Source organism: Argiope bruennichi, chromosome 9 (genome assembly GCF_947563725.1).
Source record: "Argiope bruennichi chromosome 9, qqArgBrue1.1, whole genome shotgun sequence".
Classification (NCBI taxonomy): Eukaryota; Metazoa; Arthropoda; class Arachnida; order Araneae; family Araneidae; genus Argiope; species Argiope bruennichi.
This window is the reverse complement of record NC_079159.1, coordinates 64268968-64292793: the sequence shown is the minus strand read 5'-3', so window position 1 is coordinate 64292793 and position 23826 is coordinate 64268968. Positions and strand designations below refer to the sequence as shown.

The window sequence follows — 23826 nt, the reverse complement described above, 5'->3', positions numbered from 1 at the left end:
CAGAGTTACCCCAAACCAACAATTTTATGTGGTGATGGGAAGGGGATTCCTATATTTAATTTTATTCAAATTCGCTTCATTTAACAGTAACCTTGTTTCTGCAGCGAGTGAAAATATTGCTAATTCTTCTGTAAATGTATATAATATGTGAATCGTGCTACTAAGTTCTATTTGCTTGCCTTATCCCTAGAATACAATAGGCATAAGACCTTTATTAGAGAAAGGATGAGAGAATTTGGCAATAAAAATCCAACTAATTCTTGATTCTTTCTTTTTAAACTCTTATATAGCTATTTATTTCCTCCCATGCTTTCATTCTACCTAAAAGTTTTGCATATTTTTATTCCTATTATCTTTTGCTATTGATCCTTGTATCGTTGTCTAGTTTAACATCTCGCAATGTGCGCCTACATTCTAGAGCACACAGAAATTGAAGCGCAGTAAATATGTTTAATAAAATTATCAACAAGTTAGTTACGTTTAGAGAACTGATATTTAATTTGGAAATTTGATAGAGTTTTTTAACTGCCAGTTAAGAAAACATAATAATCATAGAAATCTAAATATTTTTGTACTTGTTAGAAACAAGAAAATAAAATAAATTTTACAGAAACCCTACATTATTTGGTCATTTCTGAAAGAATCACAAACTCAGATTATGCAAATAATGTACGGAAACAATATTCATAGGCCGGAAAAAACAACCACAATACATTACGGAATTCGAGCGAGCGGAAACATTACATCCAATCGAAGATGAAATCCTTGTCAGAGGAAATCAACCCTCGTAATAAAGTGAAAGCCCTCCATTAAATTTTTACGGGAGAAAAGACAAACAATTGAGCACGAGGTTAAAAAATCCCTTCGAACACGCGTGTTTCCGAAGTCATTTCGCTTGACTGAATAATTCATCGGATGTAAATATTTTGGTGTTTGTCCTTCGAATTGAATCATGATGTCGCTCACATCTGCAATTATCTGCTTCTTCGAACGTTTGAGTTGGGATAGTTTCGAACGAAGTAAACGAACACGCTTTTATTTACTCAAACTTCGTAGACACCACACAGTCTGTCCAAGCTTTTACACAGATGAGAGACAAGTTGCGACATAGTTTCGGTTTAAATTATGCGGATGTTTTGATATTTAACACGTAATTTGAATCGAGGCTGACCAATTATTCTTATATTTATCAACATGACATTTCTGCGTATATTCTATCGTATCATTTTTGTATGGCATTCTATCGGATCATAAATCGGGTTCATACATTTTTGCATTTAACAACTTACTGGAATTAATGCTGGTTGATTTCTACTAATGGATATTACCAACTTATATTCAGTAGAATGAAGCATTTTGAATTATACTTCTTCATACATCTTCGTATCATATTCATAACCAATTCAGTAAAAATTATTCATGCAACATATATATAATATTAGATATTTTGATATTTAAAGAAACACCGAATGTTTTGATGAACTGCACATTTTAACATTTAACGAAACATTGAATGTTTTGATGAACTGCACATTTTGACATTTAACGAAACATTGAATGTTTTGATGAACTGCACATTTTGACATTTAACGAAACATTGAATGTTTTGATGAACTGCACATTTTGACATTTAACGAAACATTGAATGTTTTGATGAACTGCACATTTTGACATTTAACGAAACATTGAATGTTTTGAAAGACTCATATTTACTCTCCAAATTTATCTACCTCTAATAATAATAAAGATGAATGTTTGTGTTATCTATTTGCCGGCCACATCGTCTCATACATGTTTAAAGGGTAGAAGTGTGCACCTCGTAATATTTTGTTTGAAATTATAATTAAATGAAGACTAAGCGAACTACTGACTCTCATTCAACTTCTTACGAAAAAAATACTGCATAAAAATGACTTTTATTCCATTAATTTTCAAAGAATTATTATTTCCCATGATACAAATTTTCCTCCTGTACAATTTAATTTTTTCAATTATTTTATTATTTAAAAATATTTTAACTACAATATATTCCATTGTGGAAGTGAAACTCAAATCATCATCATTGTTGGTGCTGATATTTTCTCCCAGTTCTTTTCTTTGATATTTACTGAAAGCCATTGTAATTAGCTGGATGAAAAAAAAATACACTTAAAATTGGGAATATGAATAGAGTAGCGTGCGGTTTTCAAAATAATTTTAGATATGTATCTATCAAAAGTTGAAAATATTTTCCTGAAGAAGCTATCACGATTAAGTTACACAAAAGATATCACTGGCAATTTTAGCAAACATTAATTTTAGTGAACCAACTAGTCACCTATGGCGGCTGGTTTATCATGAATTTAATATGACCTTCAAATACTCTGTGAACATATTAGTAATCCGTAAATTCGTGAAATTTGCTTTCTTGTTTGCCATTTACAGGTGTTTAAATTGAGCATTTGCAATTAATGAACTATATAGCAACTTTTATGATATTTCTTTTTAAATAAATTAATATTTTATATGTATAAAAAATAAAATATTTTTGGTAACTATTGATTGCAAAGAAAGCAAACTGATTTTTTTAAATAGGAAAATCTAAATTCTGAAAGACTAATTTTATTTGATTAAAAAAAAAAGGACAATAAAATTAATTTTACATTTTCGATAATATATACAAATTAATGGTCTACTCATAAATCAGCAGTCCATGATTCCATAAAGTTCCACTCGATTCAGAACTTCATCTTAATAAAAATAATCCATTGTGGCTGTAGTTGTATTAATGTTTGTATCTAATATCAAAGGAATTCAGAGGTTTATAATCTTCTAATTAAGAATATGTTGTTTTTACGTTAAGAACGTTATGCAGAGGAGAATTTTAATCCCGAGAAATGCTTGGTATATCAGCTAATATTCCACACAGAAAACCGCAAAAGTAGTTTGCGGTTCTATTATTCTTTAAAGCAGTTTGTTTTCCACGTCATTCCATTTATCATACTATTCACAAAAGTAATCTTAATGGAATTCAGTGGTTCGTAACTTTCGAATAAAGTATATTGATTTAAACTTTTTTTTATAGTTTAGAAAATAATATGCTATCCAAAAAAATACAAGGTCAATAAAAATGTTAACCTTTCTTGGAATACTGGACAGAATTTCTGAAAGTACACAAACATTTTTTTGAAATTAAAAGTTCGAAGAAATCTTTCGAATCGTGTGTTTCGGAATGCGGTTTCAGATCGATAAAATTCTGAAGGCATTGTATGTTTGATACCGAAATTTGTTTTCATGCAGCTGGCGAACATTTTATAAAGAAATGACATTTATTTTCTGGATGAAAAAGTTAACTATTTGGAAATTTTAATAAAAATATAAATATCTGGATATAATAACTTATTGTTCAAATTCAATATATATTCGCATTAATTTCAAAACATTGCAGTTGGGAATCAAATATTTATGGAAGCGTACATAATCTTTAATTTTATTTTGGTGCTTTGAAGCAAATATTTATGGATATAAAGTTTATTCAAATTGCAATTACATTAAAATTACGCTCCGAAGTAAATGTTTATGGAAAAAAGATTTATCAATCTTTAGTTTTATTAAAATTAAATTTTGAAATAGGGATTTATGTAGACAATAGTAATTAGATTTTAATTAATTTAAAGCCCTGTTTTGAAACAACGCGAGTATATTCGGGTTGACTTCGAAATTTTGAGATATGATTAAAGGGTGAGGAAGACACCTGATTAACTTGCATAGCAGCCTAAACAACATCGTAGGTCTTTTGAAATTTTATTAAAATATTTATTATCCAAGAACACGCAGTTTAAATAAATAAACGTTGTTTAAACTTCAATTAAAATAATCAAGCGGACAATAGACTGGAATTAATTTCAAGAACAAAAATTGGTGTCAATGGCAAGTTATTACTCAAATGTCTATATATTTTTTTTTATCTTAACTGAATCCAATTCCAAACAGAAGAATCAGCTCCTTTTGCAGTATGGAAATTTACTGTTTTAGAAGATAATAGTTATCCTGTACAAAAGAAATACCGCTGTGCAAGTAATTTGTTTCAGAAAGCAAATCTTAAAATTACAAAGGCATCTTTCCTTAATGCCTTGTAAATAATATCAGCTGTAAGAATATATCAATCAATGACGAACTAATTCATTATAATTTTTTTTGCAAATCTGTTTTGCTGTTATAAATTAATTATAGAACTATTCAAATGTTTTTATTCAAATCTTGCTATTTAATTTGATATTTACATAAAATTTCTTACTATCCTGAAAAGCAATATATTAGAAGACAATAAATATAATATGTGGTACAGAACATCTCAGAAATAAAGTTTTCCATTTTTATTATTTTGTTCAATGAGAAATATACAAAAAGTACAAATTGCGATCATCAGGAAATTCGACATTCAGCTTATGATGAATCGCCAGGTTTTAGCCTTTCCTGAATCCATAAAATAAATCTTTGGAAGTATATCTGTGTATGAATATCCATTAATGCATTGAGCATGCGTAAAAAATGCATTGAGTCAATACAATGAAATTTGGTACTCCGTACTAAACCTAATTAGTCGATTTTTGTTAAATAGGATGGCATCCGTCGAAGGATTGACCTGTCCCTGAATATGCACGTGAACACAGTAACTCAAAAATGCAAAGAGATACTATCAATGAAAATTGATATAGAGAGTTTTCATCTGATTTGTACATATGCGTAAAATCTTAGACGAAATTTGTCAAAGGGCTGATCATTTATTATTCTGTGCATCTGAGTACATGTCAGCGCTATAATTATAACCAGAACAAAGAGCTGTCTCAAAACTTTGCAATAAAAATATTATTTCATTCTCCCGCATTGACTTTGAGTAAGAACGTGTTGTCTGGGTATTGACAAAGAATAGCTACGAATTATAGATCTTTGGCGTGAATCAAGCCTATTTAATAAATCTACAATTCTATATTAGGTGATATTTTTGGTGATGAATCCCTGGTATGTAGGTGATATACAAGTATTCGAAAACTGAATATGTATTCAGTATGGGTTTTTTTTCCTGACCGATTGAAAGCTTATAAATATAAGAATACCAAATTTCATTTAATTCATTCCGTTTTTTTTGGATTATTGCATTTACTTCATATTAGTGGGCGTAGTTTATCCATCTGCAGTCTATATACCAAATAAGATATGATTAAATTACGGAATCATTTGAAAGTATTCTTGTTTGATTCTACTTAGAGAAGTTGAACCAAACATTAAGGATTAACTGTTAGTTGACTAAACGTTATGCATGTATACTCTTATAACTTTAAGCGAGCAATTCTTGTATATATTTCGTATATCTCAGAAACGGCTCTAACAATTTCGATCAAATTTTACATTGAGATAACGTTTTGCTGCTTAAATTTATCTATAGTGATTTTTCTGAAAAAAACTCGATTTTACACATGTTTTTAAAAATTTATAACTAAATATTGACATGACCTGCATAAGCGTATTAGCGATGGTGTAGTGGTTAAAGCTCCATAAGATGCAATTCATCCACCACACCATTTTACTCCAATAAATAAAATGTGCGGAAGTGGTTTCCTCTTATTATTCTCTCATAATGTCTAATAAATATACTTGAATATTATTAATCGCATGCTATTGGCGAATAACAGTTACGATACAGTTAATAAGAGTGCTTTCTTTGGCGATCAATTTGGCGCTTAATCGTGTACCGGTTAAGCACCAAAATGTATCGATTAGCGTTAAGGAAACCCTAATATGTGTTTTGGATGCCGGTTAAAACCACAATTTGACTCAGAACTATAATCCTATAACCAAAATTTATTTTTATGTGTTTTTGTTTTTGAGTTTTCATGCGTGTGATAATACGGATCGAGAGACAGTTAACCTGTCGACAGATTTGGCTGGCAATTTGATACTTATCTGCATTTAAAATACTAAAACTGTGAATAAAATGACATTTATCTAAATTGTCACTTTTGAAATATCTCGTTTATATGCATGCAATACGTTTCGCTATACGTTTAAGAAATGGAAGACAATAAAGGTTAGTTTAGCTATATTAACGTCCCGTTGTAAAGCAACACTAGGGCTATTTTGGGACGGATCTCGCAATTTTGAACCTCGGTCAGATGACGAGGAGGACATCTGAGCTGCCACCCTCCCTCTCCACACCAGTAAAAAATAGGTGATGCTAGTTTTATCAAATTGTAAACGGTCAATTCAATGTCAAATTTTTTTCATAATTTCATACTGATTTATATTGTAGATGTTCAAACTAATATTGTACTAAATTTTATTAATATAGCTCTTTACATTTTGTAATTATAATATTCATTTGTATTCAGACAGCCGAACAGGTAGATGTCAGAATGATATAATTTCGTTCAAAGGAGAATATTCTCGTTGCTCTTTATAAGCAATCCGACATTGCTTATTTTTCATATGAGATAACAGACTCCATATTCAATGAAAATTTATTTATAAAACACGAAATTTTAAAAACATGGCAAGAAGGTGTGCCCTCTCCTCCCGAAAAAAACCTTTCTTGCAGGCCTCTAATAAAGGTGTTATCTTCATTTATTCTCACCTTCCCTCCCCGCACACATAGAACATTGTAGACCTTAGGCAATGCCGACATCAACAGGCTAGATTGCTAAGATTTTTATTTTAAAAGGATAACATAAGCGATTTTCTGTGCTTCCTATTATGATACAGAAAACGAAATATGCACTTTTAGCGTTTCTGTTCGACTAAAACCAAAATTTGACAGAGAATTATAATTTTAATTAGAAGGTCATATACCACATTTTATTTATCTGAGTCGTTACATTTGTGTGCTGCCTGTTTTTAGATGCATACGGAAATAGAGATGGACAAACGGTTAATCTTTAGCAAATTTAGTCCAAGACTGATACGAATCTGCATTTTAGAATGTTAAAATTTTGTATCATGTTTTATCCATCTAGCTCTTCATTGTGGTAATTTATATTCAAACACACTATGAAGGAATTTAGTTCAAAATTTGATAAAAGTCCACACATTTGGTGAAAAAATCATTTGCCATGTGTTCATGGAACGCTTAAGTTCTTATAATAAATTTTCATTCATGAAATAATAAATTGTTAACTTTACATTTTATTTAGATTTTTATAGTGTATTATAATAAATGTCAATAATCTAAAGTCCGATTTTTTTAAAATTTTATATTTAAGCTGATTCATTACATTTATAAACCAAATGAAAGTTATCGCTAAAATTCTTTCAGCATTTTTTAAAATTTTATATTTGGGCATTGCATTTTTTTAAATAATGTTACAGTATTTTCCAATTCGAATTCAATTACTATTTTTTATTTGCGTGTTCGTTAATATTATGAATAGAGAAGATCTCAGTGCAAGGAAACAAAGATTAGCAAGAGAGGCAATTTCATAATGATAGATAAAATAAAGCTAAAGGGCATTAACTCTGAATTGAGATATTGTTAACAATTTTATAACAATATGTTAACAATAACAGCTTGTCTAAACAGGAACATCTTACAGTTTTATTCAGTACTTAAAGTAAAATATGCACTACATGCATTATGCATCTTTACACGTGCTTTCATTTGTTAGAGCTATCCAGGTTCACTTAGGGTTTGTCATTAGAAGAAAAAAAAAAAAGTAAATAATTGTGAATAAAATGCATGATAAGGTTATAAAAGAGAGAAAAAGAAGACGCTTGATTGTTGATACAGCTGATTTCGTGAGAGATCCTTCGCGATAAGTGAAACTAGAACGATTTGTTGTTTGAGGTAGAACCCAGAAAAAAAAATTAGAACTGCTGAAAATGACTATTAGATGAATGAGTCAGTTTCAATATTTTCAAGTAGAAAGTTTCACACAGCTGCAGTTTCCTCAAATCAAAATATTTTTGATTCGTATCTTGAGTATAGTAGAATCTAAAGGAAGTCTCAAATATCCAGTTTTATTTCCCTTTTACATACAGAGTAAAAAAAAATTTAAAAAAATAGAAATTTAAATTGGTTTAGATAAACGATTCATTAAAATAACTTCTTAATTGTTACATAAAATTGGTTTACAAATGAAATAATGGATGTTTTCTTAATACTGAAACAATAACTTCACATACCTTTAAGTTATGAATGCGAAAATAATATTTAAAAAATGTGAACTGTCTGATAAAATTTCGTTATCTTTACCGATATCTTTTTATTTCATTAATACTTTTACGTTTTATCACGCACTTTGATCTGTTGATGTTTTGATAATCTCCGAAATTTCCTTGAAACCTTTTTAAATTAACAGCACATGAAGAGGAATGTTTTTTTAATAGTCAAAAAATTTCATCTCGAGACTTTAAAGAAATTTCGCTTACTAATTTTTAGACTAATAAACCATTATGTTAATCCGATAGAGATGGACAAAATTTGTCATTCTATATCAAATTTTGGACCAAAAACGTCAAAAAATTGACTATCTGTCTGTCTAATTGCTTTACTTTTGTAAATATGATAATTCAAAACATAATGAGATTGATGAATGAAAATGATTAATTTATTCACGGAATCAAATGATCAACGTCAAATCTCAAAATAAATCTGTCGAATGTTGACTGCAATGTTGGGACTTCGAAAATTGAATTAATTTAACATTCTCAATTAAATTTAAAATATTTTTTATTTGCTATATTAAACATTTTTTTTTTTGAAGCAGAGCGAGAACAAATCATTCTAATTGATCTGGCTACTTTCAAATAAATTATTCTTATTTAATCATTTATAACAAATTATATGTTCATCAGTTACAATTCCAACAATTCAAATATACACGAGTATTACTATGAGTATTTTAGAAAATAATTTTTATTTGTTGATATCTTTGCCCATATGATGAAAAATAACATTTCTATATTATTATCGCAATTATTTCGAATATCGTGACTGTCAGCGGGTTCTAGTTTTTTTAAAAGATTCAAGTAAATCATTTCACATTTTAAACTTTGAAAATAGAAGGGGATCACTTAAAATAATTAAAAAAATATTTCAAGACTTTCTATTGTGTTTAGTAAGTTAGTGACAAAAAATGTCAAATTTTTATAGAGGTAACATATCTTACTTTTCATTTCGTGACATAGCTGAAAAATAATTTTTTCTTGATCAGGCAGTGAAAATAATATGAAGAAAAATAGAATTTATCTGTTTGTTTTTTTCTTAAAAAATTTATAGTTTTCTTCTTTTTAAAAATAAATATTAATTAGAATAATTTGTTTATGTTTCATTTAAATATAAATAATAATTTTAAATAATTAATTTAATAGGCGCTTAACTTAGATTTCTTCAAGATGAGTGCATTTACTGAAGGGGCAAATACGAAGCAAAGAGCAGAGAAAATAACAAGGTTGTTCATACTTTTTTCCTGCTCAAGAAATGTATTCGTCTGTATAAAGTTGATGGTCAGCTCCTTTTTATAGACAGCCAAGAAATATTAGATGCCAAATTAAATAGAAGTTTTTTTTTTAAATATAAAATAAGATGCAACATTATTTTTATTTCCCTTTTTCCAACTTTTTCCCATGGTTTACAACACTCTTTGTTGGTTCCTCAATTGAAATTTCAATAAAAATTAGTATAATTTGTTTCCCATAATGTGCACTTTCCACTATTATCATCTCGTACCTTGAAAATCCCTTAAAAGGGAGATAATTCTACATATTGTCCTTGAACATTTTCAAAGATCTCGTTAGCACTAGAATTCATTATTCTGTTTCATTATATTATTTAATATTTTTCAAATATTCATATAACAAATCAATTTTTTTAATTAAAATTTTGTAATTTAGGTAAAATGTGGTGCTATTTTTTACCCGTTACTCAAATTCCGAGTTTATAAAGAAATGAATTTTTTTTGTAACTAATCTATAGTAATTTATGCATGATAACAATAACAATTGCATGATAGAAGACAATTAGATACAAAGCACGCACTTGGGCGATTGTTCTTGTGTAGTAGACTAGACTAGAATCATTGATTCTTGTTTCTTGTTAAGAAATTCATTACTGTGTATTTTGCCTTTTACATCCGTTTGTAATCCTTGAATAACGCAGATCGGAACTTTTTATAAGAAATTATAGCTGATGCAATAAAATTGTACTTATTGTTAATACTATTGTTGGATTTCCGATTTTTGTAAAATATATTTAGACAAACAGACATTGATTAATGGAAATATGATAAGTTTCATATTAAATTTTTATTATGAGCTTCATTTCTTTATAAATATGTCTTCCCTGATTTTATTATACTAATTTAAATATTTTTATGATTCTCTTTTGTGTATCTGAATGTTATATAGTTTTTTTTATTCATTTTAACTTATAAAGCAAAAAAAATGTTTTTTTTACATAATTTAACTATTTTACAATCACAAAGAAGAATCATCAAAGTTCTTGAATGTATTTTTCAGGATTCGTGTAATTTCAAAGAATACTGGCACAAGAATATTTTAATAAATTTATAAAAATCTATTTTCGATCTGCATATCAAAGTACACGTTGTCAGAAGATATGTAATGTTTGAGAATGTATAATCTATTTCATTTATGAGGAAGCTAAATGCATCTGATATCCACATTTAATTTCAAATTTGTCCTTGAAATATATATTTAGTAGATATTTTCCTAAAACCTCTTCAAGCAAATAAAAACTGAAAATAACTGGACTATGTAAGAATTTTAATATAATACCAATATTTAATAAAACATGAACCGAATAAATAAATAAAACCTAAAGTTGAATAAAGTATATGTCAAAAAAATGGCTTTATTTTTATTCAATTCATACATTTTTCTAAATATTCGTTTTTTTGCAAATTTGTTTCCTAACAACAATGGCAATAAACAAGCAGAAATGCAGATTCAAAATCATTACTAAAAATAAATATTGAGATACATTTTACATTATCGTACACAAAACATACAAAGTTTGTAATAGTTAAAAATTCAAGATTTTAATGAGTTTCAACGTTTACTTTCCCGAGGCAGGCATTCACATTTTTAGAATGATGCCTCTTTGTCTATTTATCAGTCTGAGAATACGATAGCTCAAAAAAACTTTAAACTCGACAAATAAAATGTAGTATATGGTCTTAACTCCAAATTTATAGATTTTTATCAAGTTTTGAAAAAAAAAATCCATTTACAGGATATTTGGATGTTTGAGCATAAGTAAATACAACAACAATGAAACGTAAAAAACCAGTACACAGGATTAGCATCTGTTGTGTAAATTCTTACCACTTTTTAAAGCAAATCTGTCAAAGGGCTGAACATTGGTCCGTATAGATATTTATTTATTTTTACTGTGTCTTGGCTCCAAAGTGGATATTTGTTTTTACTATGCCATGGAGCATAAAACTCACATAAGCGAGACTTTAAAAAATCTAAGAATTCGTGGCATTGACCAAGGTTCCCAATTTTAAAAGGAGGAGAAAGGGTACAACAAATTTTATTAAAAATGCGAAAACGTTTCAAGAAGACATTCTCGCTGGTTGTAACGTTTTAATATTTGTATACTACTTACAAATTTCACTATGAGATATAAAAGTTGAAAATATATTCTCAAATATTTTATCCGATAGACTTTGATTTCACGCGCACTTTTTCTGAAATTTTAAACTTTCAATAAGAGCTATTTCTGAAATTTTCTTTCAACATTTCTAGTAAAAATTAATAAAAATTTTGGTTTTTTTCCTTAATAAATTTTTGACTATTCTACTACACTAAAATAATTTTTACCACTTAAAAGTCAAATATTTAGCTTTTTATTGATACTAATTTTATATGCATACACTTTTTTCCTAATTAAAAAAAATTAAAAATATTCTTCAGTATTTTCTAATAATATTTTTCATTGTTTCAGTTACCGAATTTATACTCACATCCAAAGATACGATCATAGATATACTTTTTAAGTGCAAATTACAACTACTATGCAATTAAAGATTTTAAAAATAAAATGAAAATAAACAAATCCTTACTAAAACATTATTATACTACAATGTTTTGGACTATAAGCTTGAATCTACTTTCTTATTTCTAAAAATAGATTTTTCTAGATTTTTAAATCATTTAATGCTATGCAATTGAAAGGAACGTTACATAATTATAACATTTTACCGAATAGTATAGGTTTGGTTACTAGTGGCTGAATAAAACTATTTGTAGATGGTCCCCAATTCTTCTGAGTAAACGAACAGAAGTTTGTTCTGTTAAATTTAATCAACACCCAGATAACTAGATTCAATTTAATCCAGTGAAATCTTTTGTAGTTTAAGTGAAATGCGGATCACACTTTTCTAATTCGATTGTTTTTTAATATGAGGGGTTGTATAAAAATATAATGTCAGAATTTCCTAGTATAAAAATATCACACTTTATGAAAAGAATAACAAAAACAGTCTCAGCCATAAATTTTTACATAAGTAATAAATCAGACATTTTTTCTCCAAATAAAGGTTGAAAAACCTCAATGGAGTTATTTACAACTCATTTAAATAATCTATATGATATTTCAATTAAAAAAAATATTCTGGATAAGATTTCATCACATTCGCAAGGAATGATGTTTGGTATCATAAAGAAAATGATAAAATGCGATATCAACAGACTGTGTAAATTCTATTCACGGAAAGCAGAAACAAAAGAATGAAGAACGTTTGGAGCCAGAAAGTTTTACTTTGTCATCAGAACCACTTAAACAAATTGCTCCATGTTTTCAAACAATGAAACAGATATGCTAGAACAAGCAAATGTGACAGTAAATTATGCTTTGAGACTATTTTTTTTTTCTTATTCATGGCGGGAAGTGTCGTCGCATGTAACAGAGTACTTTTCAATTACATCGCAGATAAATGAGTTGGAATTAAAAGGAAGAATTTTATTTCAAGAATCATCAGCTATCGGAAACTAACACTCAAGAATCTTACATAAATAGAAAGCTTTTGAGTGAACAAAATATAATTTTTTCATGAAATAAGAAAAAGAAATATTTTAAACTTAAAATGCCAAGTATTTTAGAGTTTTGATTCGTTTTTTTGGATGCTCCCAATGTTCTCTTTTATAACAAAATCAATCTTATTATGGTCAAATATGAGTTTACTACAATATTTTTAATTGGTGAAAAAATTTTCAAAAGCAAAAATGAAAGATCATATTTTATGAAATTTTAATACTGAATATTTCTTAAATTTTATAATTAAAAATTTATGAAATTCATCATCAAGAATCATATATTCAACTTTCAAGATTGGTAATAAAACAAAGAAAGTTCGTAAATCTAATTTTTTTTTTTTTTTTTTTACAAACGAGTATACCATAATTGGTATTTTCATTCAAATTGTTGTTTAGAGTTGTTAATCTAATTCTAATTGCAAGTTTGAAGTTGACGCAAGAGTCTCAGTGATGATAAGTTGCATCAGAGTTAAAATATAACAAAAAATTTTTCTACCAATATTACAACGCAACCAAATCACTTGAGAGTTGATCACTATAAGATTCGAACATAAAAATGCATTTTTTCTTTCAAATGATTTTCAAATTATACTTAACAAATTACATCATTGGAATAATTAATATGTACATTGTCTAAGATTCATCTCCCATTTTGAATCTACAGTTCAATCTAGCAATTTTGAGTCCTTGTCAAATGATGCATACTTATAGGCGGCCTTCTCGGTAACACACTTTACCCTATCAGAGGATATTTATATCTAACTGATTTAAGTTATACTGGTCATAAGTAGAAAGCTGTTCTTGGGTAGATCTTTGTTGTTATTTGGTTAAAATAGATATGCTTGTGATAGATAAACAAGTAGATAGACTGATCAGGACTTAAATCTTATACTGGCTCCTCTGGTTACCGAATAAATAGATGTTGATCTATCGTAGAACTGGAGAATACCGCTTCAAAAGTCGAATCTATGATACTTGGCCATATAGTATCCTTCTAGAACTCCTGCCAACTTGAGCATTATATTAACATATAGAATGAGATGTTCATACCCGAGAATTTCTTAGGAATAGGATAATTTCTTTTATTGAATAAAACACTAATAAAAATGACTGATTTTCGAGCAATGGAGAGCATACATGCTTATCAGATAACAGTGTTTAATTAATAACAGCATCAAACAATTATAAATTAAATATCATGTAAAATTATCTTTAGCTCATAATTGTGTTACAAGTTTCAAAAACATCATTTTTATTTAAAACCCAAACATAGATAACAAGTTTATAAAGGGAGGATAATTATTTTTAATGAATGGTCAATTTAAATTAATAATTCAAGAAAATAAACGCAAATAAGATGTCAGATTGAAAATAAACAGATGAAAAATAATTAATTGTGTAGATTAAAATGATTTGAATTATTTAGCTTATTTTATATTACTAAGGAAGTTGTTTTCCTTTAATATCAGTTTTCAGACGAGCGGAAAATAAGAGAGAAACATTAAAGTAAACGGAAGCTAGTTTTTAATGTCTGATATATAAAAGAATTCGGCCTATGTAATCACTTCATAAACAGTATTTAGTATCACCTGATCAAACTTGCTCATCGTAGCGTGAAGGGGAAAATAAAATAAGATTTCATGTCTTTTTTTATTTCTTTTTACCTTAGACACTAACGATTTGATAAGAAATTAAATGATTTTAGAGAGTGAATAATGGCTGTTAAAATATTTTATTGCAAGTAGAAATTAATGCAGTTTGAAAATGCAGAACATTCTTCTATTCTAGCAGAAATAACTACCTATTATTTTAATTTCAGTTTTAAGAAAACATCTTGAACTTTTAAGAAATAAGAAGTTATAAGGGAATAAGATGTCTGAAGGAAAACCGGGAAATCTGTTGGGATGTTTTAAATTATATACTATTTTAAAAATGCAACTTCAATATTATCGAATTTTTAATTTTAAACAACGATTTTATTACCAAAATTTTCGAAGAATTTTTCAAAAAAAATATTTTCTTTATTTTTTATTTTGTAGAAAATAAATTATATGTGTCTACATCTTTTACAGCAACAAAAATAATATTTATAAACATTTCTTTTACAAAGAATTTTTTTAAGAAAAAGAGAAAAGAGTTATAAATGGAAGAAAGATAAAATGACGGTATCTATAAACAAAATAACATTTTTCAAGAGTAGGAACACTTACATTGAACTTTCTTTTAAAAAAATTTATCGAATTGTAGATCTTATTCCATTAAATAAAATAGTTTGTTTCATATTTTAAATATGCATGAATTAATTTTAACTTTTAGATACAGTAAGTTATGAGAACTGAAACACATTTAAAGCTTTAAAAAAGTTTAATAATAAATTGAATTAAAATACATTTAGCAAAATGTTTATTACATTTTTTAAAAAATTTTACAAGCTTTTTTTGTTAATTGTATCTTTTAAACTTTCTTCCGTTTTTAGTTATTTTAAATAGATATTTCAAAATTTTAAGTTATTTTGAAATATTTCATGAAAATGTTTCAACTAATTTTCAAAAAAAAATCTATAATTATATATCAATTGCATGACTTACTTGACATTTGTAGTTAAACTTTAAGTACTTTCTTTCGTTAATGAACATAGTAAAGGCATTTTAATATGCAGTAAATTTCCGATTACCTACAAATTTAAATGGTATAGCAATCACGGATGAGCAAATTCTGAGGATAATCAGCAAAAGGATAGAAGCATGGCATAAATGAGTATGAAAATAATTTCAAATAATTTTTTGAAACAGTCTATCCATAGGCTATCGTTTAAGGAACAATACTTATAAGGATTGGCTTTCTTTTTTATATAAAAAAATTGGTTATTTCTCTTAAATTAAAACCCTTTTTTTCGTGACTGGATTTTTAAATAAAATTTTAGTATAAACATTAGCGAATAATCAAATATTTATTGTATATGTAAAAGATTTTAATTTTCAAACGAATTCATTTATACGAATTCCGATGAACTAACTTTTCGAAAGAAAATTAAATCCTCTTAATATAATTTATTCAATAATCTTATTAAAATAATTTATTTTCAAAAAATTCTCAGAATTATTTCGATAGAGAATTAACAACCTATATAAATAAATAATGAATGTTTACATTTTTCGATTGTTTCATTTTATCCAAAGAATTAATCAAATTATTCTTCGAAAACATTTCTGACTTACCACAGCGAAATAAATGCATCTACATCCTTTACTGTAGAAAATTTTCTTCAAAAAGTACAAGAAATATTAGCCTGTATATCACGTCTTAAAATGTGAGGACTTAACTTCCTACTATCTCGTAACAGGTACGCTCAACATCGAACAAATGTTGATAAAGCTTCTACCCGCGCTTTTTCCGCAGTTGAAAATTTATTCCCTTACAGTAGGGAAAATATGCTGTCCAAAAATCCCTCCTAGGTTCACGTTCCATGAAATGTGTGATTACGTTGGATAAACATTCACGGATATTAAGTTATGAATGAATTCTGATTAGAGAAGCGGTCTATTTGAAAAACTTATTTGTCTTTTCATGTATGGAGTTGGCGAAATTTGAAAGTATGATAAATATGATACTTGTGCAAGTAGAACATTTTCGCGTCTGTTTTTGAAAGTTAATATTTCTTAAGAAAGGCTTATACAAAGCCAAGATTTCAAAAGAATAAATATCATTTACCTCCGATTTTAGTCTGTTTAAAAAAATTTGAAAATAAAAAAAAATAAAAAAAAAAAAAGCTAGAAAATATAAATTTATTCCCCAACAGAAGTGATAAAAATTCTCCAGAAATGATTCTAAAAAACATCCAAAAGCTGATTTTATATTTAAAAAAATTATTGAAATATCTTAATTGTAGATTTTATTAATTGTACATTTTAGAGAGTATTAATCCAGGTGAACTAGCTGGTCACCAAAGGCAGCTAGTATTAAATTGATACGTATATTAAGCTACCTTTTAAAAAAAACTTTAAGTGAAACTTTTTAAAATGAAAAGTGAATCACACTGTTGCACATTTTTTTGTGTAAATATATACCTTATCCTACAAAAAATTTCAAAAATAAAAAAAACAAAATTGGTAGTTAATGCGTGAAAATGACTTATATAAGATTCTTATTCATAGCCTAGATTGAAGAATGCTGCAGTTTCAGTTCTAAGTAAGAATTGAAAGTGTGGCATTCTTCGTAGAGTGCCCATATAGGAAAACAATACTGTCTGTAATTACGTTAGATAATACTGCAGAAATAAATTACCAGTGATTTTAGATAATAAAATGATAGTAAACGAAATAAAACGGGTTTTGTGGAACGTCGATAGAGTGATAGTGTCTAACAGTAAACAATGTCTGATGGAGATAAAGAACAAATAGTTGATTAGTTAAGCTGTTATTTGTCGTTTGAATTACAGGAATAGGAGGGATAATATTGGTTTTAACCCCCAATTAACCATTTGACGAAATCTTCTTTGAGCTCACTGAATTGGTAATGTGTTTTAGTTTATCGTAAATCAATTATTACTTTCTAATTAATTGAAGCATTATATTACTTCTATAAATAGATTAATCTCGTTACTGCAGATTTATTGGGTTTACTATCAAAAATGTGATAAAAATTTGATTTCAATTATTCTTTATCCATTATGCATTTCATGTCTTAGTTTTCTTAATTATAAAAACAAGAAAAATTGATTAACAACGGAAATGATTTAATTATTTTTAGGAAGAAAAAAAACTGATTGTCATAAAGCTATAACTGAAATTTCAACCTAATCTTTTTTGTGGTTAATAAATAATTTCAGTAAATTTGATTTTAACTAATCCTTTCACTCTTGCCAATTCTTTCTTCTTTTAATTCTTCTGATGCTTGTTTTCTTAACCAATACTAATTATAATCATCTTAAATTATTAGATATTAAAACTCAAAGTAAGCAAATATAAATAAGTTTGTCTGTAATGGTATATTTATAAATAATTCCAAATTGTTGAATGCTTAAGAATTCATGAAAAAAAAAGTCTATCTCAAAAAATTTACAAAAAAAAAAAAAAAATGAAATAACAAAAAAATTAAAATAAAATCGACGATCGCAAATTTCAAGTTATGATGTGAGAACCTTTTTATTTTTTAAATCATTGTTTGTCCTAATTAATTTAATTCATTTACCTGTTTAAACCGGTTTGAAACAATCACCAGACTTCTCAATCGGTTTCTATCCCACTCTCCCTCTCTCTTTATATATATATGTAATGATATTTTTTTAAAAAATTTCATTTTCAATTTTTCTAGCTGGCAAACAAAGTTTTGGATCTCGACTGATTTTGAGATGAAATAGCAGCTATGATGTCATAGCTAGCTCTACGTCAGCCTTTTAAAAGTGCATCTGCTGTCAAAGAAGCATACATAATAATAAAGCAATACTGGTAAAAGTAGGCCAATCTTTTAAAAACGCATCTGCTTTGAAAGAGGTATACATAATAATATTGCAATACTGGTAAAAGCAGGTAAAAATATATGCGATTAAAAGATGATCAAAATTGCCATTTATGCTTTATTCATTGCCTACGCGATTTTGAGCTTCAAAACCCCCTAACCAAATCATCATATTCTCACATGATAAAAGAAGGATATATATATTACCTCTTCGAACATATCTGAAAGTACTTAGCACACAAAAGTAATGCAAATATAAACGATCACAGTACTTCCATGCAATCAATAATAAGTATGTGTTAAATATGAGATTTACGAAATGGAGAAAAAATTAGTATAAATATTAAATTTTAAAAATTCGTAAATTATTCCCGAGAAAAATTTAAAAAAATTATCCATGTTGAGATTAAATTTTGATGCAATTCGAAAAACGTTTCCACTGAATTAAGTAAAAATATTTAAGTAGAATTAAGTATTTTTTTTTTTAGAAAGAAATTCGGTTTCGGTTTAAAGTTTCACTTTTCATTTTAAAAAAAATGCGTTATTATTAGAACAATAAAAGCATTTTTATTTTATTTTTTTTTAATTTTAATTAGTCTTTAATTTATAATTCATTGTAGTAAATAATATGGGATCTAAAAATATGTTTTTCTCAACTTCACTACTAGATAGCGCCACTGATATGGAATCCAATTTTAATTATTTTATTCGATTAAGTTCAGCAGTCATTTAAGCTGTATAAATGTTGTAATCTAAAATAACTATTATACAAAATTTCAAACTTCTAATACCGAAGAAAATGAACAGTTGATTTCAATAAAAAGAAAAAGGAATAAAAATTCTTGAAGAAGTATTATTTAAACCAAAAGTAGTTTTATGCTTTATATTATATCTTCGCTAAGCATTCTGACAAATGTTTCTATAATTCATCAGAGAGAGAAAATCAAAACATAAACGTTTGTATTTACATAAATGTCTATTAAACTCTCTGTGGTTAACCGCAATCGCGTGTATAACTAAACTGATGAAGACACTTCTGCGAAGATATGGAAGATGAAAGGATGGCCCGGATTTTAAAAGCCAATAATAAGTCTTTATCAACGTCAAATAAACATAAATATCAATTAAAAAAAGAGACGCATGCTTATTTCCAAGTAATGATTTTCTAATTTAACTAGCGATAATTTCAATGAATACTTTACCATACCACAAACCACATTTGATTCTGTAGTAGTAGCTTATTGCAATATCATGGATATTTAAAGAAAATTTTCAATTTTATAAAGATTTTGGGATCGGAATAGAATTTTTTGATCAAAAAGTTTTCCAATTACAGTTTAAAAATTTATTAAACTAATAAATATCTTTTAGGTAGTTTTACGATATTTATTAATATGATAAATATCTTTAATTCTTTTTTTTTCAAAACTTATTTTCTATTTCTTAAAAGATGTATAATCTTATAATACGATTTGATTTTGTTTATAATATGATACGATTGATAATTTTCAAAATTAACGCATGGCGAATGTTAATATTTTCTATTATGATGTATTATTACATGTAGCTTTCTAAATGCATTATACTGTTTCAATCTATATTCGCTTTAAGCACGTTTATATCAAATATCGTTTCATCAAGTTAAGAAATCTATTAAGATAAATAATATGAATGTTACAGAGTTTCATTTAAGTTTTATGGATGCTTTAGAACTTAATTACTGGACACTTATGGAATAGATCTAAAGTCCCCGTTTTTACATTTAAGAAGTAAAAAAAAAATGAAAATGTTTTTCAGATTTGTTATTTTCGCACAATTTTTCCCAAAATTAATCCAATATCAAAATTAATAAGTATTTAAGAAACTATAAATAAAATATATACAAATAATAATTATTTAATTGCAATTAAATGTACTGAAATCTTGATTTTAAGATTATATATCTTTTTCATAGTATTTAAAAATCTTCACGCGTTTTTTTATTATTGTGATAAGGCTTTAAATTAAAACTCTCTAGAATGGAACATTATTTTGATGAATTTAGAAAAAGATATCATAAGCTTTCCTGGAAAAGAGTTTTTTCAAAGTCATTGTTTAATTCCAAATTTTCCTCAAAACCTTAAAACGTGTTTTACACATTAAATTATCTATTATATAAATATTTGATGTATTTTATTGTTTTCAAATCTTTTGTTCGGGAATTCTTACACAATGTTAATAAAAGTATAAAACTGAATTTTCTCCATTATTTCATAAAATACACTTTAATCTATAGCACTGAATTGGTAATCAATGTCGGTGCGCAACCTAACTTTTATTAAGCTTTAAAATCTGTACTTGCGTGACAAAATAATTTAAATAAAAAAAATGAAAAACTAAACTTAAAGCAGCCATTACGATAAAAAAAAAAAAAAACACGCTAGGAAACATCTAACAGCAGTTACTGCGTTGTTTGAAGTCTGTCGACATTTGTTCTTGTAACTATTCAGCAAGTTTTTGTCGAATAGTAAGAGATTCTTTCCAAATAATAGTTCCAAGAAACAAAGGACATGATTCTATGAAAGTCGGCAATATAAAAATTCTAGACTCACTTGATACTTCTGAATCTTTGGTTTATTCAATAATCGTCAAAGATATTATGAATGTACCAATTAGGTTAAAGTGGCTATACATTAATCAAGGAAGGTCTTAATCTTGATTCTTTGTACGGATGTATTGAAGTTCACTTATAAATACACAGTGCATGCTTAAAAAAATTTTAAAAAAAACTATATTAAGCATCTAAATAGTTATTTTTCTGAAGAATTCTCTTTCCCGATTTTACTTCGTGTAATTTATAAACATCATTTGACTGGAAGTAAGAAGAATTTGAGATTTTTTTTTTGTATTCTGATCAGCATTGCTAAGATTAAAATAATTTTCTACATATTAATTAAAATACCCAAATTTATTTTACAAAGAAGAGATAGTGGCAGTGGTGCCAGTATGTTAGTTTTTAGAATGGAATATTAGCTGATTCTATTAGATGATGAAGTATAAATTGTATGATCAAGAACTAAATCATTCTGTTCTTTGTTTTGGTTTCCTCTAACTTTTTGTTAGCAGAAGTATGAAAAATACAAAGTTGAAAAGAAAACAAAGGCAATAAAATGGAATAAGGAAATAAGGGCAATAAAACGAAATAATGTAATTCGACAAATATCCAAATTTTGCTGAACACATTACAAATAAAATTTACAAATATTTATATTCTTTTATTAAAAATATACGTTCCCAGACAGCACATAGAAATAGAAAATTATACTATAGGATTAAGCATTATCGGACGAATTTATGCAAATGAGAATATTTCTAATTTCTCCTTGTGCTTATTACAAAATAAAATGTTTTTCTCTAAATTTCCAGCTTCATTTTCACATGTAAACAATTGGTAAATGGTTTGAATAAATATTTTCTTTAAAGAATATAAAAACTAGAAAAAAATCTAAATTTCCAAATATGATGTTGTTTACCAAGCTTTATGAGAACTCCTTTGCATTTTTTATAAAGTAATTGACAAAACAATTTTCTGCCATCTCTCTCGAATTCACGTTATAGAAAACCTTTGCTTTGTGAGAAAAATTAGAATTCTGCTTAAAAACATATTATGAATAAAAGACAGGAAATGATTACTCAAAAGATGGAGCAAATTGAAGACGTTTAAACTCTCCTTGCAAGTCCTGTTGTTGGCGAGGGTCCTAAAATTATTGTTCAAGGTGACACTTTGCAATATTCTCATTTGTCAGAAGTCGCAGATGCATTATTGCAAAACCGAAATGTAAATAAAGAACCAAAATTATCCCCTAATTCAATTTGCTTAATTAGAAGAGTGAGGTCACTTATCAATATTCTGGAACGTGTTATTTGAAGAAAACTACTCTTACATTTCCGGTAGAAGATCTGTTTTAGATGGAGATAATATGGCAGGGTCAAGTTCATTCAGATATAAAAAAAATGTGCCTTACTCTTGAATCAAGGAATTCATTTATATTATAAAAGCTAAAATGATTGTGGTTTATTTCTATCTAATTGGAATAAGTATTACAATAAATAGTGGCGTAGAAATAGTAGCTTAGTAAAGGGTCCTTTTGAAGTTTACAATAAAATAACCCGACGAATTTCGTGTTTGTAGTATTGAGCAGAGAATCGAGTACGCATTTTGGATCTCTACTATTTGAATAATTAGATTCAAAATTTGCTAAAACAGTGTCCAAATCCTGTAGCCATCCTTAATTTATGCATATGATTGCTTTTTTTAAATTATATTCACAAACATACGGATAGACGGACTGACAGCAATCAGCCTTTTTATAAATAATACTCTAAAATCCCAATTTGGATGTATTCCGAAATTTATTGGTTAGCTTGTGAGATTTGTAAGACTTTTCCACTGATTAATTTGAAGGATCTATTAAACTTTTCATTGATAGTGTTTGCAAGATCTATCTATGCTTTCACTGGTGTAGCTAGTAAGATCTTTCAAATTTTCCTTTAGTCAAGCATTTAACAACCATTTATCTGGTATAGTTTTTTTTAATAACTATCAACCTTTTCACAATTCCATCTTGTAAGATGGATTAATTTTTTTTAGCTTGCAAGGCCTAGCAAACTTCTCTCTTGTCTGGCTTATAAGAAATACAACGCGTACCTGTTAACTGGTTTGGTTTGGATATATTAACGTCCCGTTTGAAGCAACACTAGGGCTATTTTCGGACGGACCTCGTAATTTTGAACAGCGGTCAGATGACGAGGACGACACCTGAGCTGGCACCCCCCCTCTCCACACCTCTACACTGATATAGTTTGTAATACCTATCAACATTTCACTTTTCTAGCTTGTAAGAATGTTTAACGTTTTTTAATGTTTTAATTAATTAATTTTATTAATGTTTTTTACTGGTCTAGTTTATATCAACTTTTTCAATGGTCTAGCTTGTAAGACCCAACAACCTTTTCATTGATCTGGTTTATTAGACCCATCAATCTTTTGCCGAATTGGGTCCAATATTCTACAGTTCTTCCATATATATTCAAAGTTATATCCAAAGGTAGCAAGTTTTATTTATTTTAATTTTAACACCGGTAAAAGCACGCATTTGAAAGATTTTATAGAATAATAAAATTAATTTGAATTTCATCATAAAAATAATGGCGCTGTTATAAATTATGTACTAAATTAAGTTTTTAAATGTAAGAAAATGAAACTGAAATATAATATTTTAAATTTTAAGATTACGTCAAAATCTTTCTCTGACATAATAATTTCTGAAATTATAATAGAAAAAAAATCCTAAACAC

General features: G+C 27.4%; 1 protein-coding gene across 2 annotated transcripts in view; it reads right to left on the bottom strand.

Annotated features, from left to right (window-relative positions):
* The window catches only part of LOC129984053 (G protein-activated inward rectifier potassium channel 3-like), an 88837-nt gene extending 72450 nt beyond the window's left edge, over window positions 1-16387 (bottom strand). For both annotated transcript variants that reach the window (XM_056093816.1, XM_056093821.1), the window contains exon 1: window positions 16251-16387. The gene's annotated coding sequence lies outside the window, so the exon portion shown is untranslated. The remainder of the gene's footprint in view (window positions 1-16250) is intronic.
* Window positions 16388-23826: the final 7439 nt, after the last annotated feature.